The sequence below is a fragment of the Vulpes vulpes genome, chromosome 15, assembly GCF_048418805.1.
Source record: "Vulpes vulpes isolate BD-2025 chromosome 15, VulVul3, whole genome shotgun sequence".
Taxonomy (NCBI): Eukaryota; Metazoa; Chordata; class Mammalia; order Carnivora; family Canidae; genus Vulpes; species Vulpes vulpes.
Genome location: NC_132794.1, coordinates 21,991,137 through 22,000,875, shown reverse-complemented (window position 1 = coordinate 22,000,875; position 9,739 = coordinate 21,991,137). Strand labels below are relative to the sequence as shown.

Sequence of the window (9,739 nt, the reverse complement as noted above, 5' to 3'; positions counted from 1 at the left end):
CACTCTCCTTTCCCTTGATCTTGCTGCCTCAGGTGGCAGTAGGGTGTCCCTGGATTGGGAGATTAGAGGAGGATTTGGTGGGGTTCCACTAAAAATCTCTCTTCTTTCTACCCCAAGCCAGCCAGAGTCTCTGGGCAGGAAAAAGAGATACCAGGCCCACGTAGACAAAGAGGCTGCTAAGAGGGTTGTCTTCTATTTGGCAGGAAAGAAGAATGCTTTCCCTGCTGGCTGCTTGTCATTATGGGGTTCCCAATTGACCTCCTTAGCCCTGATGCTGTCAGAGGGATTGATTCAAGAAAGAAATCAACCTCCCTGGACTGCCTTCTGTCGTTAGGCTGGAGATCTGAAGGCATGGGATCTGGGTGGTCTCTATGTCTGTGTTGTTGTGGGGGTGCAGCCAAACTACCTCTGTGTTGTTCTTCAGATCTTGGCTTCTCCAACCCACTCTCTTCTTTCTATCTGTCAGTGCTCTGTTGGTTGTCTCTTATGTTATTACCAGGGTTTATAGTTGTACTTTGTGCAGAGGAACAGGAAAGAATAGGGAGAAATGAGTCTATACCATCTTGTTTTGACTGTAAGCCCCTCTAAAGGAAGCAAAAATGGAAATCTAAGAAGATGTATTTTGGGTGTGCTTTAGGGAAAGAAGATAACCTGTTATAATATGCTATGAATGTCTTAAAAAATTACTGTTGATACAAGCATATAAAATTGAAGGAAAAACAGTTTTTTAAAAAAGCAATTGTGACATCAGATTATTTTCCAAGTATCTTTAAATATTTGCTTTACAAAAGCAACAATGGAAAGTAGAATGTTGATGGTGCTATATTTTAGGAAAGAAAGATACTTTTAAGAACATTATGCTTTAAGAATTGTCTTGAGCCTGAAAACATGAAAATAGTAGCGAAAAATACATACTTTTATAAGATTTACTGTTTTAAAAAAAATATATATATAGTTCTATAATTTCAAGGGCATTAGCTTTAATTTATTTTGATGACTAAACTATCCGCTGATATCAATCATATCTAGGTTATTTTTTAACTCTATCTTATTATTGCCTTATCATTGTTGTGGTAATTTGTTGCTTTAACTAACTGGTTTCTTTTCCATTTTCTATTCTTTTAGCACATATGGACTGTGTGAGCCAGAGTAAAACAGTTTTCACACTATCAGAATGTCGCTCTGTATTCAAGGCCGAGCAAAAGATGCAATCCCACGCAAAGAGATATACTTGGATTTTGGCAGGGAATATCAGGGTAAATACAGTTTCCTATTAGATGAGGATGTTAATACCAAAAGTTGAGTGGCAATCTTGAAATCGCATGGGGTTTTTTTCTGAAAAAGGTAACCTAAAGAAACAGAATCAATTGGTGGAGAGAAACTAAATTTAATGACATTAATTGAACTCTAAAAGAAGTTGTGTTGGGGCACCTGGGTGGCTCAGTTGGTTGAACATCCGACCCTTGATTTTGATTTTAAGGTCCTGAGATGGAGCTCCATGTCTGGCTCCATGCTCAGCAGAGAATTTGTTTGAGATTCTCTGTCTCCTTCTTCCTTTGCCCCTTCTCCCCACTCTCTCCATCTCTCTTGCTCTCAAATAAATAAATATATAACCTTTAAAAGAAGTTGTGTCAAAGCTGTGCATTCCTCTGGAATTTTCAATTAGAGAAGTTAATACATTCCCTAGCTTAAATCAGTTTGAGTAAGGTCTTTCTGTATGCATCCTAAATATTCCTAAGTAATGCAATGATTACAATGTTCTTTCACTTTTATTTAACTCCTTATCTGTATCTACATCTTTCCCAGAAGATTGAAGTTCAAAAATTGGGGTCCAGTTTAACTGCACAGGTTTCTTTGTGAGGTGTGGTCAATTGGTAATAACTTGGAATATAATTTATTTCTTCCCACTAGCTATTTACTTACAGATAGGGTACCCTAGGAGGACCCATAAAAATAATGATCACTCTTCATTAAGAGGGTCAGAAGGAAATTGGGCCATCTGTGATGTTCCCAATGGTAAATAATAAGCGGATGTCAAACAAATAACAATGAAAAGCCCCGGCAGGGTTTTTAATGTTCTGATAATAACAGAAGCTGTGAGTGACCTATGCTGTAATGGCTGTAAATGACATGAACATGAATGAGTCATTAAGGTTTTGCTATTCAAAATTTTACTCTAAATAGAGGACATCCTAAGATGGGAATGAGGTTGAGGGAGAGTATAGTCATATTAAGGACCATAAAAATTTTACCTCGACAGCATATATTATATCAAAATTGAAGCATTTAAAAGATAATTATGCTGTTTAAATTCTTAACCTTTCCAGATTTGCAAACCTAAAATACTTTTTAAAAAACTATCAAATAGCTGTTTTCTGGCTCCAGTTATATGATTTCAAATGGATATCGCTTGTAGATTATTAGGTAGGTCATCACTGGAACCTGACGTGTTCTCGTGCCTTCATACTGTCACAAAGCCAGAGAGGTAGCAAACCCGGTGACAGGCTCTTATTCCATGGAGGAACTAAGTGATCACACTCACATTTTCCATTGTGGTTTTCCTGAAGTTGTGCTCGGTAACAAATCAAGTATATTATTTCTATTGCCAGCAGTGAGCTCATTTGGAAGAGATTCAATTCCATGCCAAGGACAATAACCTTCCTTGTTCAGCTTGTCCATTTCAGTCCTATTTTGTGCCTTCCCCCTCCCCCATCAGTCCTGTACACCACAGCCTGATACATACAAATTGTTAAAACCAAATCTCCCAGCTTCTTCTTTACCCACTGTCCTGATCTCTACATGTTTTTTTCATAATGGGATCTCTATTCTTTTTGCCTACCCACAGACCCTCTCAAGACCTTGCCCGCAATGATTCTTCTATCTAAAATGTTCTTCCTTTCTTCTCAATCTGTAAAGCTCTTTTCCATTCTTTAAGTCCAGCTCATGTCTTAGTATCTATGCACTTCCTGTCCTGACTTAGCTACTCCTTTCTTTTCTCCCACAGTACCTCTCCATGCCTCTATTTTACTTTCCTTGTTCCAATTTCTCAACAGACTGAACTGGACGAGAAGGAAGAAAAGTTGTTCATTCATTAGAGTTTCTTTGATTGATGATTTATTTTTTACAAGAAATCTTTCTTTAATGAGTCAATGATTTAAAAATGATTCCAAGACTATTCTGGAGGTCAAATCCTTTCTAAGGCTCAAAGATAGACTAAAGGTTGTCTATGAAACCTACAAAATTATTCAAAACCATTGTGTATGTTTCCTTATGTACACAAAGAAACCATCATTTGATCAGTTTCTCAAATGTATCCCATGGACAAGAGAGGTTGAGGGCCATGGCTCTAAAGGATTAGGTAAGAAAGCTGAGATCAAGAAACAGTGGAGGAACTCCTCTCATTTTTTTTTTTCACACATTCTTAGGATTTCTATCTTTTTTTATTGTGACAAAATTAAATAATATTATATTTATTATTTAATTATTTCAAGTTTATAGTTCTGTAGCATGAAATACAGTTGACCCTTGACCAACACCAGTTTGAATGGCATGGGTCTACTTATGTGCAGATTTATTCCTGTAAATATAAAACAGTTCTGTAAATATATTTTCTCTTCCTTATGAATTCTCCTAATAATATTTTCTTTTCTCTAGCTTACTTTATTATAAGAACATAGTATATAATACATACAACATACAAAATATGTGTTAATCGACTGTGTTATTGGTAAAGCTTCTGGTCAACAGAAGCTATTAATAGATTTTGGAGAGTCAGAAGTTATATGCAGATTTCTGACTGCATGGGGGAGCCATGTTCTTTGCCCCTATGTTGTACAAGGGTAAACTCTACATATGCATTGTTCATCCTAAGTTTTTTATTGGATAACATTTCCACAAATATCGAGCTAAATCATAATGCTTTATTTAATTTGAATTTAAAAATGACCACAAAACTAAATTATTACTAATCCCCAATAAGATTTTTAGAAATGTTGGCCTGAATTAGCAGTCTCAAAGACAAAAATAAAATTCCAGTTCAATTATGGGTTTTGACATTTTATTTTATTTTATTTTATTTTAAGATTTATTTATTTATTTATTCATGATAGACAGAGAGAGAGAGAGAGAGAGGCAGAGACACAGGAGGAGGGAGAAACAACTCCATGCTGGGAGCCCAACGCGGGACTCGATCCTGGGACTTCAGGATCGCACCCTGGGCCAAAGGCAGGCGCCAAACCACTGAGCCACCCAGGGATCCCTGGGTTTTGGCATTTTAAAATAAAAACGGTCATTCTATGCTTTTTGCATAATGCTCAGTTTTGCAATTAATGAATGATTCAAAAGACAATTCAAGGGAATATCATGTGGCATACAGTGTACCTCCAACTAAATTATTAACTCATCTGTTTCTGTCCCAAACTGAACACAAGCTAAAAAAAAATAAAATGTGACTGTTAAGAATAATAAACTGCTCCATTTGTGTGCTTGCTGGATAACTTTAGACAAACTATGCAGTCATAAATTTCTACATATTCTTCTCTTGCCTCATGGCACAATAGTGTCTTAAATAAGCAGGAGTTACAGGAAAATTAATGTCCCCTTTTTATATAATGAGTAGAATTAATGATGTATTTAACTTTGTTCATTTGATTGACTATCTCTTTTATTAAGCCGTGACCAAAGTGTTCATTTTATTTGCTACGACATACTCAGATTCTAACTCAGAGCCTGGCACATAACCAGAACTCAATTATATTCTTGGTAAAGGAGTGTTTGTTTCATTAGCTATGTGACTGACTGACTGACTGAATGAATGAATGAATGAAGAATGAATGATCTCTTCCTCCCTGTTTGGCCTGGCTTCCCTCCTAGCTTCACCTTGACCATGTGCCTCTCTGTCCTCTAATTCCTTCTTTTTTATCCCTATAATTCCTTCTTATCTAGCAAATTTTGGCACATCCTCTGCTCTCTGTTCTCTCTGTTTCCAACACCTTTCTTTTTTTCTCCCTCAGAATCTTCATTTCTTCCTGTCAATGTACCTTTCCTCAATTATGTGTGATTTCACACTAAAATTGCCAAAGAAGCCCTGTTGCTTTGTCTTCTTACAAGCAGAATATGCAATATAAATATTGTTGTTATGCAACATCCTTTTGTTTCTCTTTTGAATTATTTAAAAGGTAAGGTGTTATAAATGTTTATTTTTTATTCCTAAGGAAAAAAAAAAGCTTCTTTTTCTTGCTTGCTATACTTGATTGTAGATTTTTCTATCTTGTGGGTTTGGAATCCTTGAAATAAAAATGGTCTATATACCACAGAAATGGAGGATGAGAAAAACATCATTGAAAGAGAGATCAATCTTACCAATCTAAGCAAAAACTAACAGACATGCACAATTAAAATCCTTACATTCCATAGTTTTTAATGCGTTAGCAATAGATTATGGGTTTGCATAGTTGCTTCAATTATTGGTTTAGAAAGTGATTTTTCTGTATACCAGAATCTTGACAATATTTAAGTTAAATTTCTACACAATGAAATATACATAGATACAAAATAGATAAAAAAAAAAAAACTCCTTAGGCTTAAGGATCTTAACCACATGTAAAACCAAACAAATGCATTAATTAAAAACAAAATCACATTCTCAATAAAATTTGAATTAGCACCACTACATTTATGTGATGTATACTATTGATTTATTGAAATTGTAATGTTGATGTTGGGTTTGGCTGTAAAATGCATCTTTTGAATTTTCCTTCTTTCCTTGATCACTGCTATTCAGAACATAATATATTCCCCTTTGAGATGTTTCTATTATTTCTATGATTATATATCCTTTAAAAATTAGTGTTTTTTTATCAATTCCTCATATTTTATGGGATCAATTAATTCAATAATGCACTCACCAAATATGATGATTTTAAATTAATACCAGTTCTAAAGAACAGTTATAAGTTAGTAAGTAAAGGACCATAGTCAGATAATATTCTACTTGAAATATCCAGTTTGGGTGGCCTGTTTTTGTTTGTTTGATTGTTCATTTTGTTTTGTTCTGTTTTCGTTCAGTATATCTATACTAGTTTACCCTTTAGGACAACCTAAAACTCCTACTTCTTTCACATTTTCCCCTCAATTTAAACCACAGTGAAATCTTGAACTCTGAACCATAAATTAATTTTACTTTTACTTGTTACAGACAAGCTCATATACAAAAGCAAGTAAATAAATGCAAAAATCACATGGCAATGTTTGCTTATGAAGTTTACATCTAGAATACTTTGATGCTGATTTTTTTCAAGACCATCATAAAATTTAAATCCCATGACTAAAAATATGCTAGACCTTTGTAGAGCCTTTAGGAACCTGTAAGAAGCACTTTTGTGCCTTAATAAGTTAAGTTTTCAGTAGAATCCCATGAGACGTGACAACTTCACTTTATATAGATTCTAAAATAAAGATTTGGAGAAGTTCAATTTGCAACAACATTCCACCACACGGTTATAATCTACAAGACTAGCATTCAGTATCAGCTCTATCTGATTCCACTTTTTATTCTCCCCATCACTGCTGATCAGTTTCTGCTGTACTTATTTTGATATAGCTCAGTAACACTATTTCACTACTTTGATAAATGTAGCTCAGCATTATGCACAAGCCACAAGACATTTGAAAATATTATATTAAATTCCAAGATAAAATTGACCCAAATCCTTCCAAGTGCCACGAATTACGTCTGTGATAAACTCTCAAAACTAAAAGAAAAAAATATTTAATTCAGCAATGCTCAGTCATTTATTTCTCTTTTAGACCTACAGTGTTTGGATGTATGGCCCCTTTGAGTAGAATCCCAAAGAAAGTCCTGAGATTAAAAAAAAAAAAACTCATAGAAATTTCTATACTTTATAGATGTGCTATGATTAACAGGACTGAGAATTCCTAACAGAGAGTAGTAGAAAGAGAGGGGAGAGAAAGCTTGAAATTCGGAAGACGATGATGGCTTATCACAAAATTTAGATCATTCATTCATTGTGCCATGTTGTGTAACATGTACTTATTGTACTTATTGTACTCATCTATCCCATCCTCAAAGAATGCAGCATGAAGTTGAGTTATTCTACTTTATTCAATGTCTCCTTTACTCGATATCAATCAGTATGTACTTCCATTAGTGTTTAAAAGAACTTTTCTTTGTGTTTAGCACCATTAGATTGGGACCTGCTATGGTGACTGAAATGGTATAGAGGCAATGGTTTAGAGGTATAGTGGTAGCAAAGGCAGAGGAAAATTATGAGATATTTGATCTCAATGGCAGTCAGTATGACATCTGGTATTTAATGGAAAATAAGTGAGCATTCTCACCTCTGACTTTTTCACTATAAATTGCATTACTGTTATATATTTTCCTTCATTAGCTTTTCTTCTAATCTTTTTTTCTTCATGGAAAGCAATTGAGTTGAATAAAATCGCATCTTTTCTGAATCACAGCATATATTCTGTTTGAATGTTGATATTAAGTTATTTTTTTCCTAAAGCTATCTAACATGGGTGTTCTTACATAGCCTCAGGATAAATGTTAGGGCTTCAAAGGTTTTAGTTTAGTTTTGTTTTTATCTCACCTTTAGCCTGCTGTGAGCCATTTTTCTTAAAGTTGGAAAATCCATTCCTTTAAATTTAATTGGCACTGACTCAAAACAATGTATCCTAACTTTTGCTGGCATAGTTTGTGCCAATTATGCCCTAAAGAGTATTAGGATAATTCAAATCTACACAACAAAACAACTAAAAGTATTGAATAGACATAACAAATTAAAATATTTCATAGGGTATTTGAGACTAAATCAACAGCCAATTAAAAAAGGAAAGAAGCTATTCTGCAATATAACCTGAGAAAAGTGAAATCCTACTATAACAGAAGAATGTTGCTAAATTTTCATAGGAGCACAGATTTGCCAGAAGAAAGTAAATATTTGACCTCCTCAAACTGTAGATAAGACAAAGTCCCAAAATTCTGTCACTAGCATGTCCATGTGACCAGTTTGAGAGGCTACCAAGATATGTATGGGTCTTTAAGAGTGATACAGGCCATTAAGGACAAGTTTTCTTTGGAGAATTAAAAAACAACAAAACAAAACCCCCAAACCAGTAATCTTTTAGTGCCTACTGTAGCCATAGCTCATGGTGCCAAGAAGCATCTAAAGCATGTAACAGCTCCATCGGACACTGATTAAACTGACTAGTTATGTTTGCCTGTCATCCATCTACTTGCCCCCAGAAGCTAAGAGAAGGTCTTCTTCTCATCATTTTCCTGAGAAATAAACTTAAGTATGCCCTAACAGGAGATGAAATAAAGAAGATCTGTATTCAGTGTTTCATCAAGAGTGATGGCAAGGTCCAAACAGATATAACCTACCTTGCTGGTTTTATGAATGTTATCAGCACTGACAAGCCTGAGGAGAATTTCCATCTGATCTATGACACCCAGGGTCTCTTTGCTGTTTATTGGCTTAGACCTAAAGAGGCCAAGTATAAGTTATAGAAAGTGAGAAAGATCTTTGTGGGCACAAAAGGAATCCCTCACTTGGTGACACAGGATGCTCACTCCACCCACTATCCAGATCCCCTCATGAAGGTGAATGACACCATTCAGATTGATTTGGAGACTGGAAAGATTACTAATTTCATCAAATATGGTAATCTGTGGATGTTGCCTAGAAGTGCTAACCTGGGAAGAACTGGTGTGATCACCAACAAAGAGAGATACCCTTGTTCTTTTGATGTAGTTCACATGAAAGATACAATGGCAACAGCTTTGCCACCTGGCTCTCCACCTTTATTTTATTGGTAAAGGAAACAAATCATGGATATCTCTTCCCAGTGGAAGAGGTATCCACCTCACCATTGCTGAGGAGAGAAACAAGAGACTGGCAGTCAAACACAGCAGTGGGTAAAATGGCCCCTAGGTAACATGATTGGAGGAAGTCTTTATACTTAAAGATCATACAACATGATTAAAAAAATAAAATCCAACTAAAATTTGTTCTACTTTTTATTGTCACTGTATACTAACAATTTCAAACAATATCAGTGATAAAATGCTCCTCAAGAGAGGGCAGATTGTTTCCATGGCCTCTCTCTCTTGATATGTCACTGATCAGAAGTCAAGACTGGAGCCTGCCATGTATGGTACTAGAGGGTGCATTTGACTACCAAACAAAAGTGGAATCCGTGGGCCATGTGGTCATTTTTTTTCTCCTTTCCACTCTTATGGATTGAGAAGGAAAGAGCTGCTGGTTTTTCTCTAGGCGTTACTTAAGAGGATTTCATAATAGTCCATTTTTTTCTTGATAAGGATAGAGAAGGCTAAAACTTAAAGGAAAACTGGAACATTGAGAAATTTGTTCCAGGAACTTTTTTAAAGTACTAATTTCTTAAAGTTTATTTCTTAGTTTGTTACTGAGATGGAGAGTTGTATTTAAGAAAAAGAAAATTTAAATGCTTGACTCTTTGGGACACCAATTGGTGGCTCATTAGTTGAGCATTTGCCTTCAGCTGAGGTCATAATCCTGGGGTCCTTCGATCAACTCCCACATCAGGCTTCCCATAGGGAGTCTGCTTCCCCCTCTGCCTCCATCTCTGCCTCTGTCTCTCTCATGAATAAATAAATAAAATTTTTTAAAAATGCTTGACTCTTTGAAGAAATAATGCTGCGATGTTACAGATATATTTATGCCTTAGTTGG

At 35.3% G+C, this 9,739-nt stretch overlaps 1 pseudogene; it reads left to right on the top strand.

Moving 5' to 3' along the window:
- Positions 1–1,174: 1,174 nt before the first annotated feature.
- Positions 1,175–8,948, top strand: LOC112917722 (small ribosomal subunit protein eS4, X isoform-like; annotated as a pseudogene).
- Positions 8,949–9,739: the final 791 nt, after the last annotated feature.